This window comes from Macaca mulatta, chromosome 11, assembly GCF_049350105.2.
Source record: "Macaca mulatta isolate MMU2019108-1 chromosome 11, T2T-MMU8v2.0, whole genome shotgun sequence".
Lineage (NCBI taxonomy): Eukaryota > Metazoa > Chordata > Mammalia > Primates > Cercopithecidae > Macaca > Macaca mulatta.
Window position 1 is genome coordinate 101,753,062 of NC_133416.1, and position 18,451 is coordinate 101,771,512.

Here is an 18,451-nt window from a genome sequence, read left to right on the forward strand (position 1 = left end):
GGCTACCCATAATATGGCTGCTAATACACAATAAAGATGGTCTACGGATGCAACAACATATCCTGAAAATTGTTTTTTAAATAAATCCTGATTTAATTTTATTTCCATGAGATTTATGCCTTGGTCTGAAAAGTTAAAGAGAAATTGATACTTAAAACTGAATTTAACTGATATTTTTACTGCAGTTGACACATTCTCTTTATTATTTCGAATCTGTCACAAAGCAAGTATAAAATTTTTCACAGCCACAAAAAGGAGGTAAGTAAAAGCCATCCTCAAGACACGCAGGTTAATGTTAAAACCATATACTTCTAAAAACTGATTAAACAACCAATATGATTAAGTGACTGCTATACCATATTTACTGAATGGTCTACTTATAGTAAAAGGGTTTTGAGAGATAAAAAAATAAATAGACCATCAAGTCAAGCACACCTCTCATCAGGAAAGAAGAACCTGCCTATATTCAGAATACTCCATGGATATTTTCTAAGTACTTTTAATATGCTAGACATTTTGTTGGACACAGGAATACAGAAATAAATAAAAGAAAACCCTTGTCCTCAAGGAGTTTACAATGGTCAGCAGAATATACTCGTTAACCAACAATTGCTGACTGAATAAGGATGAGAGAAAATGGACTATTTAAACTTTTTGGACTAAAAATTTTTTTACCATGTGCACATATTACCTATTCAAAGTCATAAATTCAGAAAGTTTTTAAATTGTAAAACATTAAGGAATTCAACAAAGAGGCGACAGGAAACACCTAAATCAAGGAAGGAGAGAGAAGTGAGTCAGTCTGCTTATCCGAGATCAGCTAAGAGCCTGGAGAGACTCCCCAGTCTGGGGAAAGGGTAAATGAGAGATGCCCAGGGGTCCACATTCCCACCATGGACACCTGCAATCCTAGCCACAGTAGAGGCCCTGGACCCTCACAGACCCTGAAACTAACATAGGGAGCTGCATGAAGACTGCACAACAGCACTGTTCCAGAGAGGGAGCACAGGCTGGGGCACACTACCTCCCTACTCCCCATCCCAGTCCCAAGCAGCTATAGTAAGACACCGTTTTGAGAACCTAGTCCCAACAGACTGCACCTTGCGCTTGGGCTTAACAGCACCTGTCTCTTCACATCCCTGGAGTCCCACTGACATACCCAGCCCACAGCAACCACCATGCCTGGTTCCTGATGCTGGGGCCAAAGTGCATGCCTCTGGCTCCAACCCCACCCACTGCTTCCAGCAGTGGAGCCACCACTTATTTTCACGTGCCCAGAGTCCCTCACCCACAGCTGCCATCACTGTGCTAACAGGGCTAAGGAATAAGCAAAGCATGAACTTCCACTGCCCAGTCTAAAGCACAAGCCAAGCATGAGCTGCCACCACCAGGACTAAAATGTGAGTGAAACACAGGCTGCAATGCCAGGGCTGAAACACAAGCCAAGTAGGGTCTGCCACCACCAGGACTAAAATGTGAGTGAAACACAGGCTGCAATGCCAGGGCTGAAACACAAGCCAAGTAGGGTCTGCCACCACCAGGGCTAAAATGCAAGTGAAATGCATGTTTCTAATACTTGCCTGCATATAGCTGGTATCACTGAAAGCAACTCTACCCTCCCCAGCAGTAGGGCTGCAGCACAGGCACTGCCTCGCACAACATGAACATTGCGCTGAGGGCCTAAGGATCACCCCACCCCTTCCTAACACAGCCAGCACCTACAGGCACCACTGGGGAGTCTAAAGACAAGCCTACCTGGCCTTGCCCACCCCCCATGCCAGAGCACACGATCCAGAGGCCTGGAGATCACACAACTCAGCCACCATTGGGAACTAAGGACTCTTCCCAGGAACCTGAGATTGGGCTCACCCACCCAGCTACTAACATCACAGCAAGAAAATATCATACCTCCAAAGGAACACAGTAATTCTCCGGCAACAAATCCCAATCAAAAAGAAATTCACAAAATTCTGGAAAAAGAATTTAAAATATTGATTTTAAAGAAGCTCAGTGAGATACAAGAGAATACTGAAAAATAACATAAAGAAATCAGAAAAACAATTCCTAGAATATGAATGAGAAATTTATGAAAAAGATAGGTATCATTAAAAAAAAAAAAGAATCAAATTCTGGATCTGAAGAATTCACTGAGTGAAATACAAAATACACTTGAGAACTTCAACAACAGACTAGATCAAGCAGAAGAAAGAACCTCAGAACCTGAAGACAGGTCTTTCAAATAACCCAATCAGACAAAAGATAAAGAAGAATAAAAAACAATGAGTAAAGCCTTTGTGACACATGGGCAGCATAAGGCAACTAAATACTCTCATTTTCAGAGTCTCAGAAGGCAAAGAGAAAATAAAATGCATAGAAAACCTGCTTAATGAAATAACAGATAAAAACTTCCCAAGTCTAGCAAGGGATTTAAACATCCAGACACAAGAGGCTCAAAGATTCCCAAACAAATACAATACAGAAAGGTCTTCCACAAAGCACATTATAGTCAAACTGTCAAAAATCAAAGACAAAAAGAGAATTCTAAAAACAGCAAAAGAAAGTGTCCAGTTACTTATAAAGGAATCCCCATGAGACTAATGGCAGATTTCTCAACAAAAACCTTACAGGCCAGGAGACAATGGGACGACATATTCAAAGTGCTGGGGAAAAAACCCAAAACTCTCAGCCAAGGATACTATACCCAGAAAAGTTATCATAAATGAAGGAGAAATAAAATCTTTCTCAGTCAAGCAAAAGCTGAGGGAATTCATCACCACTAGATCAGCCCTATGAGAAATGTTTAAGGGAGTCTTACACCTGGAAAATATATAAAAATATAAAATCCACTAGTAGAGCAAACACACAAGCAAGGAAAAGACTCAAATGTTACCACTACAGAATGCCATCAAACAATAATAATAAATAAGAACAACGGACAATTAGAAATCAATTTAAAAAATGACAGAAACAAGCCCCTACATATCCATAACAACCTTGAATGTAAATGGATTAAACGTCATTCCACTGAAAAGAAACAGACTAGCTGAATAGATATTTAAAATTAAAATAGAACAAAACAGGACCCAACTATATACTACTTAAAAGAAATTCATCTAACCTATAAAAACACACAGACTGAAAGTAAAGGGATGGGAAAAGACATTCTATGCAAACAGAAACTAAAAGGGAGCAGGAGCAGGAGTAGCTATACATATATCTGTTAAAATAGGCTTTAAGTCAAAAACAGTAAAAAGAGACAAAAGTCATGATGTAATAGTAAAAGGATCAATTCAGCAAGAGGATAACAATTCTAAACATATATGCACCCAACACAAGAGCACCCAGATATACAAAGGAAATATTATTACACTCAAAAAGAAATCCACAAATAGCCAATAGTTTTGACAATGGCACCAAGAACATACATTTGGAAAAGAACGTCCCCTTCAATAAATGGTGCTGGGAAAACTGAATATCCGTATGCAGAAAAATTAAATTGAATCTCTACCTCTCATATGTACAAAAATCAACTCAAGATGGATCAAAGACGCAAACATAAGACCCAAGACTATAAAATTACTAGAAGAAAACATAGGGAAAACACTTCAGGACATTGGTCTCAGCAAAGATATTATGGCTAACACTTCAAAAGCACAGAAAACAAGAACAAAAATAGACAAATGGGACTATATTAAACTAAAAAGCTTCAACACAGCAAAGGAAACAACCAACAGAGTGAAGGAAAAAACCCATTGAATGGGAGAAAATATTTGCAAACCATTCATCTGACAAGGGACTAATACCTAGAATACACAAGGAAGTCAAAACTTAACAGAAAAAAAACAAAAACAAAAAAGTCTCATTAAAACGTGGGCAAAGGCCACAAATAAACATTTCTCAAAAGAAGACATACAAACGACCAAAGGGTACATGAAAAAATGCTCAACATCACTAATTACCAGGGAAATGCAAATCAAAACCACAGTAACATATCATCTTATCCCAATTAGAATGGCTATTATAAAAAAAAGTAGTAACAACAGATGCTGGCAAGGATGTGGAGAAAAAGGGAACACTTGCTGCTGGTAGGAATGTAAATTAGTACAGCTAATATGAAAAACAGCATGAAGATTTCTCAAAAAACTAAAAATAGAACTAGCATACAATCTAGTAATCCCACAATGGGGTATTTATTCAAAGGAAAAGATATCAGCATGTCAAAGAGATACCTGGACTTACGTGGTTATTGCAGCACTATTCACAATAGCAAAGATACAGAATCAACTTAAGTGTACATTAATGGATAAACTGAATTTTTTTTTTTTTTTTTTTTGATACAGAGTCTCGCTCTGTCGCCCAGGCTAGAGTGCTGGAGTGCAGTGGCGCAAACTCAGTTCACTGCAAGCTCTGCCTCCCAGGTTCACACCATTCTCTTGCCTCAGCCTCCCAAGTAGCTGGGACTACAGGCACCTGCCACGATGCTGGGCTAATTTTTTTTTTGTATTATTAGTAAAGACAAGGTTTCACCGTGTTAGCCAGGACAGTCTCAATGTCCTGGCCTCGTGATCCGCCCACCTTGGCCTCCCAAAGTGCTGGGATTATAGGCATGAGCCACCGCACCTGGCCTGAACTGATTTTTTTAAATGTGGTATATATACATGGTGAAATACTACTCAGCTATGAGAAAGAATGAAATCATGTCATTTGTAGCAATATGGATAAAGCTGGAGGTCATTACAATAAGTGAAATAAGCCAAAAAAAAAAAGACAAATACCACATGTTCTAACTCATGTGGGAGCTTAAAAAAAAAGTTGATCTCATGGAGGTAGAGAATAAAATGATATAAAAGGCCAGGAAGTATGTGTGTGGGGGAAGGTGGGATAAAGGAAGTTTGGTTAATGAATACAGATATCCAGTTAGATAGACAATACAAGTTCTAATGTTGCACAGCAGAATACAGTTAATAATAATTAATTTGAGGCTGGGCGTGGTGGCTCAAGCCTGTAATCCCAGCACTTTGGGAGGCCGAGGCGGGCGGATCACAAGGTCAGGAGATCGAGACCACAGTGAAACCCCGTCTCTACTAAAAATACAAAAAATTAGCCGGGCGCGGTGGCGGGCGCCTGTAGTCCCAGCTACTCAGGAGGCTGAGGCAGGAGAATGGCGGGAACCCGGGAGGCGGAGCTTGCAGTGAGCCGAGATCGCGCCACTGCACTCCAGCCTGGGCAACAGCGTGAGACTCCGTCTCAAAAAAAAAAAAAAAAAAAAAAAAATAATTAATTTGAATCATATATATTTCAAAGTAGCTACAAGAGAGGACTTGAAATATTCCCAACACATAGAAATGGTAAACACTCAAGGTGATGTATACCCCAAGTACCCTGACTTGATCATTACACATTCTATGCATGTAACAAATACACATGTACCCCATAAATATGTAAATTATATGCCAGTTTAAAAAAAGAGGAACTTCCAAAAAATTATAAAAATATTATAAAATATTTACCAGTAGTATGAATGGACAAGGGAGAGAACCCTAGTTCTGCTAGTGAAGTTGCCAGGGGAAACTTCACAAAGAAGCAGCTAAAATTAAGAAAGGGATGCAAGGAAGAAACATCAAGTACAAAGTCTTGGCGATTAAGGAGAAGAACATTAGGGGTGGAGGGCAAGGGAGAGAACACCCTGGGGAGGTAAGGTAGGGCCTTGAAGGCCACATGCAGAAGACTGGAGTTTATCTCATGGTCTTGGAGAGCCAATGAAAGACTTTAAACTTAGATGGATAGAAGACATTATAGGGTAGACTCACATTTACATTTCAGAAAAATAAGTGGTTTATTTGTGGAGGACAGATTTGAGGAGGAGGAATAGAAGAAAGAGAAAAAGGAGATCAAAGGTCCAGGAAAGCAATAATGAGGGCCTTAACTAAGACAGTAGCAGCAGGTAGTCAATAATCTTGAAAATTAATTTGAAGCCAGGCACAGTGGCTCACACCTATAATCCTAGCACTTTAGGAGGTCAAGGCAGGCAGATGGCTTGAGCTCAGGAGTTCAAGAACAGCTTGGGCAACATGGTGAAAGCCTGTCTCTATGAAAAATACTAAAATTAGCCAGGTAAGGTAGCATGCACCTATGGTCCCAGCTACTCAGGAGGCTGAGGTGGGAGGATCGCTTGAGCCCAGGAGGGTCGAGGCTGCAGTGAGCCGAGATCGCACCACTGCACTCCAGCCTGGGTGACATGGTGAGACCCTGTCCCAAAAGGAAAGGAAACGAAAGGAGAAGAGAAGAGAGAGGAGAGAGGGGAGAGGGGGGAGGGGAGGGGAGAGTAGAGGAGGGGAGGGGAGAGGATAGGAGGGGAGAGGAGAGGAGAGGGAAAAATTAACTTGGGGGCAGTAAGAGCAGGAGTTAATAATTAGATACTTATACCCATCCCCCAGCAAAAAGTATTTTAATGTCACTAGTTAAAAGGTCAATCAGGAAACCAAGATAGGAAAGCAAAGAACACTAAAATGGAATCCAGTTAAAATGGAAGAAAGGCTGTTTCAAAGATTACAATTACTTCATGCACTAATCCTACATAAGAATGAGGAATCCTGTACACTGACCTTTGGCAAATCAATCTTAGTAAACTGCAAAAACCATCACTGTAAAACACTCAGAATATCCACCTTTCTTCCATAGGGATTTCAAAAGCAGAGGGGCAAACTCTAAAGCTGGCTCTGTCAGGAACAAAGACATAAAATGAGGATTTTGTTCCTTAAATGTCCACCTGCTGCTACTCCTCCTCATTCTTTCCTTCAAACAAATCATCTCTATAGCAACACACTCTAAAAGAATTTGTGGGTGGAAAGCATATGTTTGTGAAAAAATATGAGAACTCAAGAACATGAGCTATTTTATTTTTTTCTTTAATATAAGAGATACACAATATATTAGGTTACAACTAAAAAATAAGGAACAGATATGAAAAAAATGTTTAAACACACAAAAAATGTAAAAATTGTACAACTGATACCACAAATGTTCACATGGAAATTCTTTTTACAGGTTACAATGACACCTTGTGGTAAGACTTTTCAAATTATACAAATTATCTTAGAAAATATTTTTTACAGCAGAGACGCAAGAAAACTGGCTTAGAAAATAGGAAAGCTCGAAACCATAGTAATGAGATAATTTGTACAAGTATAATAATACATTTGAAAAATTAAGGTTGAGAAATCAAACTCTTAAAAATGTCACAACATTAGGTAGGCAAAAGCACTTTACAAACTGTAAACACAAGTTGAATATCCCTTATGCAAAATGCCTGGGACCAGAAGGATTTCAGATTTTGAGTTTTTTCAGATTTTAGAATATTTGCATATACATAATGAGTATCTTGGGGATGAGATGCAAGTCTAAACATAAAATTCATTTATGTTCCATATATACCTTATACACACACATAGCCTGAAGGTAATTTTATTTTTCCCTTGAGGATGCTTAATAAACTGTATGTTGTACGCCTGCATTTTGACTGCAACCCATCATACGAGGTCAGGTTTGAAATTTTCCACATGGTGTCATGTTGGTGCTCAAAAAGTTTCAGATTTTACAGCATTCTGGATTGTGGGACTAGGGATCCTCAACCTGTATAAAGCATTATACTAGTCCCTTCACTTGAACTGAAATTATTAAATACTCTTCCTTATTCTCTAGTCCCTTATCCCATCTCGTAAGAAACGTCAAGCTGCACCTCTCAAAGCTTCATCTATTACTTGATCTGAATGATACTGAAATTTGCACCCTAGTTCCTAACCTCTCTCCGCTTATAAATCCCCCTCTACTCACATGTTCTTTCTACAACAGAAGCGCAAAGATGGGATTTAAGACATATTTTGAATTTACCCAAAATATGGCACCTTGGCATTTGAGAAAAAAGCAGAAGCAAGAAGGTTTATCTCACCTTCCTCTAAAGTAGGTCATAAGATCCTCAATCCAGAGGGGTCCTCCCTATACCTGTAGGAAAGAAGACACAAAGAGGAATCTGAACAAACGGGACTTACTAAGTTTCCCCCAGTTTATTACTGCTAGAGCATATCCATTTGTCCTCTAATGATACTTCTGCATGACTGTCCACAAAAAAACAGAGACAGACGCTTTGAAAAAAGCAGCTTACTGATGCAAATGCCACAAGACAGCCAAAAAACTCCGAAGACAAAAGACATGAACTCTCCGGAGCTCTATGGGCCTGTCCATCGTCTGAGAAACCTCAGTACTTACCCTGCCAACGTAGGGCAAGATTATACCCCCTTCTACTACTGCAGCTGCTGCTCTCTTCAAAGTGCCACCTCCTGACTGAAGGCCAACCGACTCAAGCCATTACAGCAACTCATGACAGAACAACTCTGTTCCAAAAGAGAAAACAACAGCTAATTCCACTGCCTGCAACACTCATAGGTCCTGAGTCTGTCCACATGACAACTTCAACTGCTAGCCTAACCAGCATCCACTCCCCTGCCACCTCCACTGGAGCAGGTGCCAGTATCCAGTTGGGAGACCTGAGACAGATTGTATCACAAGACAACTCGCAGACATTCGCTAGCATCAGCCTGGAGCCCAGTAACCCTGCTGGGTGGCTAGACCCAGAACGGTAATAACAATCACCTCAGTCTGGCTCTTAGGAAGCCCCATCCCTAGGGGAAAGCGGTGACTCCACATCAAGGAATCACCTCGTGGGACAAAAAAAAAAAAAAAAATGTGAACAGCAGTCCTTCAGTTCCAGATCTTTCCACTAAAACATACAAATGAAAAGGAACTAGAAAAGTCATTTTAGTAATATGACAAAACAAAGTTTGACAACAAAAAGATCACACTAGCTCTCCAGCAATGGATCCAAACCAAGAACAAATCTCTGAATTGCCAGATAAAGAATTTGGAAGGCTGATTATTAAGCTACTCAAGGGGGCACCAGAGAAAAGTGAAAACCAACTTGAACAAATAAAAAAATAAAATAAAAATAAAATAAAAAACAGGATATGGATGAAAAAGTCTCCAGAGAAATATGCATCATAAAAACAAGACAACCACAACTTCTGGAAATTAAATACACACTTAGAGAAACACAAAATACACTGGAAAGTTCCAACAACAGAATTAAACAAGTAGAAGAAAGAACTTTAGAGCTCAAAGACAGGGCCCTCAAATTAACCCAATCTGACAAAGACAACGAAAAAATAATTTTAGCTGGGTGCAGTGGCTCAGCCTATAATCCCAACACCTCAGGAGGCCACGGCAGGTGGACCACAAGGTCAGGAGATCAAGACCATCCTGCCTAACACGGTGAAATCCTATCTCCACTAAAAATACAAAAAATTAGCCAGGCATGGTGGCACACACCTGTAGTCCCAGTTACTCAAGGGGCTGAGGCAGGAGAATCACTTAAACCTGGGAGAAGGAGGTTGCAGTGAGCCAAGATCATGCCACTGCACTCCAGCCTGGGCAACAGAGAGACTCCATCTCAAAAAAAAAAAAAAAAAGAAAAAGAAAAAGAAAAAGAAAAAGGAAGAAACAAAGAAAGAAAAAGAAAAAAAAAGAAAAAATTATTTTAAAAAATGAATAAAGCCTCCAAGAAACTTGGGATGTTAAAAGACCCAACATAAGAATAACTGCTGTCCCTAAGGAAGAAGAGAAATCTAAAAGTTTAGAAAACTATTTGAGGGAATAATTGAGGAAAATGTCTCCGGTTTTGATAGAGATCTAGACATCCAAATACAAGCAGCTTGGCCAGATGTGGTGGCTCATGCCTGTAATCCAGCACTTTGGGAGGCCAAGGTGGGAGGATCACTCAAGGTCAGGAGTTTGACACCAGCCTGGCCAACACGGTGAAACCTCGACTAAACAAAAAAATATATATATATTAGCCAGGCATGGTGGCGTGTGCCTGTAGTCCCAGCTACTCAGGAGGCTGAGGTAGGACAATCGCCTGAACCTGGAAGGCAGAGGCTGCAAGGAGCCAAGATGGCGCCACTGCACTCCAGCCTGGGCGACAGAGTGAGACTTGGTCTAAAACACACACAGGACACACACACACACACACACACACACGAAGCTCAAAGAACACCCAGGAAATTTATCACAAAAAGATCAACACCAAGGCACACAGTCATCAGGTTATCTAAAGTCACGACAAAGGAAAGAATCTTAACAGCTGTGAGGCAAAAGCATCAGGTAACCTACAAAGGAAAACCTAATAGATTAACAGCAGATTTCTCAGCAGAAACCCTACAAGCTAGAAGGAATTGGGTACTACCTTTAGTCTCCTTAAACAAAAAATTATCAACCAATAATTCTGTATCCAGCAAAACTAAATTTCATAATGAAAGAGCAATAAAGTCCTTTTCAGACAAACAAGTGCTCAGAGAATTCACCACTACCACCAAGCCAGCACTGCAAGAACTGCTAAAAGGAGTTCTGACTTTTGAAACAACCTCAAAACATCAAAATAGAACCTTCCTTAAAGCATAAATCTCACAGGACCTACAGAACAATAACACAATGTAAACAACAACAAAAAAAAGGTAATCAGGCAACAACTAGTATGATGAACAGAACAGTATCTCACATCTCAATACTGATGTTGAATGTAAATTGCCTAAATGTTTCACTGAAAAGATACAGAGGCCAGCACAGTGGCTCACACCTGTAATCCCAGCACTCTGGGAGGCCGAAGTGGGCAGATCACCTGAGATCAGGAGTTCAAGACCAGCCGGGCCAACACGGTGAAAGCCTGTCTCTACTAAAAATACAAAAAAATTAGCCAGGCATGGTGGCAGGCACCTGTAATCCCAGCTACTCAGGAGGTTGATGCATGAGAATCGCCTGAATCCGGGCAGCAGACGTTGCAGTGAGCCAAGATCATGTCATTGTACTCCAGCCTGGGTGACAGAGTGAGGCTCTGTCTCAACTAAAAAAAAAAAAAAGATGCAGAAAAACAGAATGGATAAAAATCCACCAAGTATCTGCTGCCTTCAAGAGACTCACCTAATACATAAGGACTCATATAAACTTATAAGGTAAAAGGGTGGAAAAAGATATTCCACACAAATGGAAACCAAAGGTGAGCAGGAATAGCTATTCTTATATCAGACAAAACAAACTTTAAAGCAACAACAGTTTAAAAAGACAAAGAGGGACATTATATAGTGATAAAAGGATTAGTCCAACAGGAAAATATCACAATCCCAAAAACATATACACCTAACACTGTAGTTCCCAAATTTATAAAACATTTAATACTAGACCTAAGAAATGAGATAGATGGCAACAAAATAATAGTGAAGGACTTCAATACTCCACTAACAGCACTAGACAGGTCATTAAGACAGAAAGTCAACAAAGAAACAATAGACTAAACCCTAAAACAAATGAACTTAACAGATATTTACAGAACATTCTACCCAACCATTGCAGAATATATTCTTTGCATCAACACATGGAACATTCTCCAAGACAGACCACAAAACAATTCTCAACAAATTTAAGAAAATCAAATATCAAATATTCTCTAAGACCACAGCAGAATAAAATTAGAAATTAAATCCAAAGGAACCTTCAAAACTATACAAATATATGGAAATTTAAACCTGCTCACGATTGACCTCTGGGTCAACAATGAAATCAAGAAGGAAATTTTAAAATTCTTTGAACTGAACAGTAACAGTGACACAACCTATCAACCCTCTGGGATACAGCAAATACAGTGGTGCTCAGAGGAAAGTTCATAGCAATCAATGCTTACATCAAAAAGTCCGAAAAAGCACAAATAGACTACCTAACCTCACACCTCACGGAATTAGAGAAACAAGAACAGACCAAACCAAAACCAAGCAGAAGAAAAGAAGTAACAAAAATCAAATGAAATTGAAACAACAACAACAAAATAATACAAAAGATAAATGAAACAAAAAGCTGGTTATTTGAAAAGACAAAATTGACAGACCATTAGCAAGATTACCAAGAGAACAGAGTAGATCCAAACAACTCAATTAGAAACAAAAGAGGAGATATCAAAAGTGGTAACACAGAAATACAAAAGATCCTGCTTTTGTAGGGCTACTATAAATATCTTTATGCACACAAACTAGAAAACCTAGAGGAGATGGATAAATTCCTGGAAATATACAACCCTCCTAGATTAAACTTGGAAGAAACAGACACCAACTCTGAACAGGTCAATAACAAGTAGCAAGATTGAAACAGTGGAAATTTTTTAAAAAAGCCAACAACAACAAAAAAATAGTCCAGGACCAGATGGATTCACAGCTGAATTCTATCAGACGTTCAAAGAAGAATTGGTATGAATCCTACTGAAGCTATTCCAAAACACAAAGAGGGAATCCTCCCTAAATCATTCTATAAAGCAGTATTACCCTAATAACAAAACCAGGAAAGGACATAATAAAAAAAGAAAACCACACACCAATATCCCTGACGAACAAAGATGCAAAAATCCTCAACAAAATACTAGCTACCCAGGTCCAACAACATGTCAAAAAGAAAATACACCATGATCAACTGGGTTTCATACCAGGGATGCAGGGTTGGCTTAACAAATGAAAAGTCAATAAATGTACCATATAAAGACACCATATAAACAGAATTAAAAACAAAAACCACATGATCATCTCAACAGACGCAGAAAAAGCATGACAAAATTTAGATCCCTTTATGATTAAAACCATTTGCAACATCGGCATAGAAGGGACATACCTTAATAAAAGCCATCTATGACAAACCCACAGCCAACATTACACTGAACAGTGAAAAGTTGAAAGCATTCCCCCCGAGAACTAGAACAAGACAAGGATGTCCACTTTCACCACTTCTATTCAATATAATAATGGAAGTCCTAGCCAGAACAATCAATGAGGAGAAAGAAATCAAGGGCACCCAAATTGGTAAAGAGGAAGTCAAAGTGTTGCAGTTTGCTGATGATATGATTATATACCTAGAAAACCTTAAAGACTTATCCAAAAAGCTCATAGAACTGGTAAATGAATTTGGCAAAGTTTCAGGACACAAAATTGATGTACACAGATGAGTAGCTCTGCTGTATAATAACCACCAAGCGGAGAATCAAATCAAGAACTCAACCCCTTTTACGATAGCTGCAAAAAATAAAACAAAATACTTAGGAATATACCTAATCAAGGAGGCGAAAAGACCTCTGCAAAGAAAACTATAAAAAAACGCTGAAAGAAATCATAGACAACACAAACGAATGGAAATATATGCCATGCGCGTGGATGGGTAGAATCAGTATTGTGAAAATGACCACACTGCCAAAAGCAATCTACCAATTCAAAGCAATTCCCATCAAAATACCACCATCATTCTTCACAGAACTAGAAAACAACAATCCTAAAATTCATATGGAACCAAAAAAGAGCCTGCAAAGCAAGACTAAGCACAAAGAACAAATCTGGAAGTATCACATTACCTGACTTCAAATTATACTACCAAGGCTATAGTTACCAAAACAGCATGGTACTGGCATAAAAACAGGCACATAGATCAGTGGAACAGAATAGACAACCCAGAAACAAAGCCAAGTACTCACAGTCAACTGATATTTGATAAAGCAAACAAAAACATAAAGTAGAGAAAGGACAACCTATTCAACAAATGGTGCTGGGACAATTGGCAAGCCACATGTAGAAGAATGAAAGCGGAATCTCAACTCTCACCTTATACAAATATCAACTCAAGATGGCTTAAAGACTTAAATCTAAGACCTGAAACCAGAAAAATTCTAGAAAATCACATCAGAAAAACTCTTCTAGACATTGGCTTAGGCAAAGAGTTCATGACCAAGAATCAAACGCAACAAAAATGAAAATAAATGTATGGAACTTAATTAAACTAAAAAGCTTCAGCATAGCAAAAGAAATAATCAGCAGAGTGAACACACAACCCACAGAGTGGGAGAAAATATTCACAAACTATGCATTTCACAAAGGACTAATATCCAGAATCTACAAGGAACTCAAACAAATCTGCAAGAAAAAAATAAATATTCCCATCAAAAACTGGGGAAAGGACATGAATAGACAATTCTCAAAAGATATACAAATGGCCAACAGACATATGAAAAAATGCTCAACATCACTATCAGGCAAATGCAAATCAAAACCACAATGTGCTACCACCTTACTCTTCCAAGAATGGCCATAATTTAAAAACCAAAAAATGATAGATGGTGATGGAGATGTGGTGAAAAGCAAACACTTTTACACTGCTGGTGGGAAGGTAAACTAGTACAACCACTATAGAAAACAGCATGGATATTCCTTAAAGAACTAAAAGTAGACTGGGCGAGGTGGCTCATGCCTGTAATCCCAGCACTTTTGGAGGCTGAGGTGGGCGGATCACGAGGCCAGGAGATGGAGACCATCCTGACGAACACAGTGAAACCCCGTCTCTACTAAAAATACAAAAAAAAAAAATTAGCCACGCGTGGTGGTGGGTGCCTGTAGTCCCAGCTACTCAGGAGGCTGAGGCAGGGGAATGGCGTGAACCCATGAGGTGGAGCTTGCAGTGAGCAGAGATCGCACCACTGCACTCCAGTCTGGGCGACAGAGCAAGACTCCATCTCAAAAAAAAAAAAAAAAAAGTAAAAGTAGAACTACCATTTGATCCAGCAATCTCACTATTGGGCATCTACCCAGAGGAAAAGTCATTATATGAAAAAGACACTCGAACATGCATGTTTACAGCAGCACATTTGCAACTGCAAAAATATGGAATCAGCCTAAATGCCCATCAACCAATGAGTAGATAAAGAAAATGTGGTATATATATACCATGCAATACTACTCAGCCATAAAAAGGAATGAAATAACAGCATTCACAGCAACCGAGATAGAGTTGGAGGCCATTATTCTAACTGAAATAACTCAGGAATGGAAAACCAAACACCGTATGTTCTCATAAGTGGGAGCTAAGCTACGAGGATGCAAAGTCATAAGAATGATATAATGGACTCTGGGGACCTGGGGAGAAGGGTGGGAGGGGGTGAGGGTTAAAAGACTGCACACTGGGTGCGTGTACACCACTCAAGTGATGGGTGCAGCAAAATCTCAGAAATCACCACTAAAGAAGTTATCCATGTAACCAAACATCACCTGTTCCCCCAAAACTATTGAAATAATTTTTTTTAGAAAAACACAGAAAGAAAGGTTTCCCTGTTTATTTCAGTCTTCATTTCTGAAGACTCATATAAAGTAAAGCTTTCATTAAGTAAATGTGTATGCTTTCCTCTTGATAATCTGTCTTTTGTTATAGGGGTCTCAGTCATGAATCCAGTAATAGGTGAGGAAAAGTTATCACATTTTATCCACTACATCAACCTAACAAGAATTCAGTTCATTAGGTTCAAATTTTCTACTTGTCTTCTTAAAAAAGTCAATTACCACTATCCTCCTCTCATTTAACCACTACCCATCCTCTATCCTCTATTTGTAACAAATTAATCCTGCTGATTCTTCATCATCTATTTGTTGAATATAATCATTCTTCCCCATTTTGAGAGCCATCACACTCCAGTGCCGAATCTTAAATACTTTACACTTAACAGAAGCCTCCTAGATGGTGTCCCAGACTTTAGTCTTTTCTCATTCTTACATGGCCTACAAATATCACCAAAACAATCTTTCTCACACACTGCCTTCGTCACTATAACTCCTATGATAATCCTTATTCTTTTCTGACTCAAATATAAATTTCCCAGCTAAACTCACAGCCCTGTATTAGCCAGCTCCCTATACAAATTCAAACATTTTGCTGCCCCACAGGACCCCTGTGCTACAGTCAATTAAGTTTACTTTACAGACTCTCAAACACATTTCTCTTTGCCTTCAAAACTTTGTTCATAGTTATGCCAAATTAAAATACCTTCTTAAATCCTGTCAATTAATCCACAAATCACAATCACAGTCAAACCTGAAACCCTATAGTCTGCAAAATCACAAAACTATTTTCAGAGTTTTAGTTGCTCTAAAAGTGAACAAAAAGAGTAGCTTTTGCCCATGTGCTTCATAGGTTCCTGCCTTCCTTGTGCTTGCTGCAGGATATTTATTCTATATATACATATATATTTTTTTGAGATGGAGCCTGACCCTGTCACCCAGGCTGGAGTACAATGGCGCAATCTCAGCTCACTGCAACCTCTGCACCCCGGTTTCAAGTGATTCTCCTGTTTCAGCCTCCCGAGTGGCTGGGATTACAGGCACGCACCACGCCTGGCTATTTTTCGTATTTTTAGAGACAGGGTTTCACCGTGTTGGCAAGGCTGGTCTCGAACTCCTGATCTCAAGTGATCCACGCACCTCGGCCTCCCAAAGTGCTGGGATTACAGGCATGAGTCACTGTTCCCGGCCTAATTTATTCCATATTCTATAACATCTGCACTTTTCCCCTCCAGATGCTTTATAACCATATAAACTATCTTCAACTGTTTTGGTCATCTTCATAGCTCCGAATTCCAGTAAACTGTTAATGACAGTAAAGTGATCCACAAAATTTCTATGATGTAAATCCTACTCTCCCATAGGCTTATAATGTAATTTCAGAGAAACCTTGGGGAAGGATGTCACCGAGAACACTGTTTGCTAACCAATTATGCATGCATTAAAGTTAGTTACCAAGAAATTTCTATCTCAGGCCAGGTGTGGTGGCTCACGCCTGTAATCCCAGTACTTTGGGAGGCTGAGGTGGGCAGATCACCTAAGGTCAGAAGTTCAAGATCAGCCTGGCCAACATGGTGAAACCCCTTCTGTACTAAAGATACAAAAATTAGCCAGGCATGGTGGCAGGCACCTGTAATCACAGCTACTCAGGAGGCTGAGGCAAGAGAATCACTTGAACCTGGGAGGCGGGGAGGTTCCAGTGGCCCAAGATCACACCACTGCACTCCAGCCTGGGCAACAAGAGCAAAACTCCAACTCAAAAAAGAACAGAAAAGAAATTTCTACCTGGAGGACAGTTTACTAAGCAAAAGCTTTCAAAATGAATATATCTTATGACTTAATAATTCTAATTTTAGGAATTAATCCTGAGAAACTAATTAGAGATGCAGAAACATTTATGTTCAAGAATCTTCTTTTATTTGTCATTCAGTAAATGTTTATTGAGTGTATCCTAAATTCCAGGTAGGAGTGGAGGATAGAATCAGTTCTTATCCTCATGGTACTAACTTAATAGTGGTGTTTACAATGGAAAGAGACTATTAAAAAAGCAGGTCATGGCCAGGTGTGGTGGCTCATGCCTGTAACCCCAGCATTTTGGGAGGTCGAGGTGGGAGGATCACTTCATCCCAAGAGTTCAAGATCAGCCTGGGCAACATAGTGAGACTCTATATCTATAATTGTTTTTAAAAAGCAGGTTACAATAGTAAGATATGCCATATTTGTGCATCAGAAAATTCAATATTGTTAAGAAGTTAATTTCTCCCAAATTCAATGCAATGTCATTCAAAATACTGAGGTAGTTTTCATAGAAATTAACAAGCTGATTCTAAAATTCATATGGAAACACAAGGGACCTAGAAGAGCCAAAAAAAAAAAAAAAGAACTTTGAAAAAGAACAGTTAGAAGACTTGTATTACCTGACTTCACTTATTAAAGTGCATAGAAATAAAAATTATGTAGTATTACATCAGAGTCACAAAAATCCGTTAAACAAAAAAGACTGTCCTGAAATACAGTCAAATATAAACAGTCAATTGATTTCTGACAAAAATGCAGGCAGTTCAGTGAAGAAAAAATAGTCTTTTCAAAAAATGGTCCTGGAACAATTGTCTTTTCCATACACACACACACACACACACAAAGAACTTCAAGTTGCTCCTTATACCATGTACAAAAATAGAATCAAAATAAATCAGAGGCCTGAATTAAAAACCTAAACTATAAACCTCCTAAAAAATATACAGGAGAAAATCATTTTGATCTTGGGTTAAGACTTCTCAGATATAACACCAAAAGCACAATCCATAAAAGAAAAAACTGACAAACTGGATTTCATCAAAATTAAGAACTTCAAAATCCACTACTCTTCAAAATCCACTGTTACATAAGTGAAAAGATACACCAGACTTGGGAAAAACTGCAAATCATAAATCTGATAAAGGACTTGCACCCAGAATAAAGAACTCTCAAAACTAAATGATAGGAAAATAAACAATCAAAAATTTTTAATGAGCAAAACATTTAAATGGACACTCACCAAAAATGATTAAGTAAACATTTGTTTGTATTTTCCAAGTACTCCAGTTTCCTCTTCTCATATCCTAAAGATGTACACGTTAGGTTCACTGGGAGATCGAAATTGTCCCAGTAGGCATGAGTATGGGTGTGTGTTTAAGTGCACCATGCAATGGAATGTCATCCTGTCCACGGTTGGTTCCGTG

The 18,451-nt window shown here is 39.0% G+C and overlaps 1 protein-coding gene across 6 annotated transcripts in view; it reads right to left on the reverse strand.

The window, feature by feature from the left end:
* The window catches only part of CEP83 (centrosomal protein 83), a 171,455-nt gene that overhangs the window by 139,666 nt on the left and 13,338 nt on the right, over positions 1-18,451 (reverse strand). For 2 of the 6 annotated variants that reach the window (XM_077954769.1, XM_015152448.3), the window contains exon 2: positions 7,949-8,001. The exons of the other annotated variants lie outside the window; for them this stretch is intronic. The gene's annotated coding sequence lies outside the window, so the exon portion shown is untranslated. The remainder of the gene's footprint in view (positions 1-7,948; positions 8,002-18,451) is intronic. 6 annotated transcript variants of the gene reach the window in all.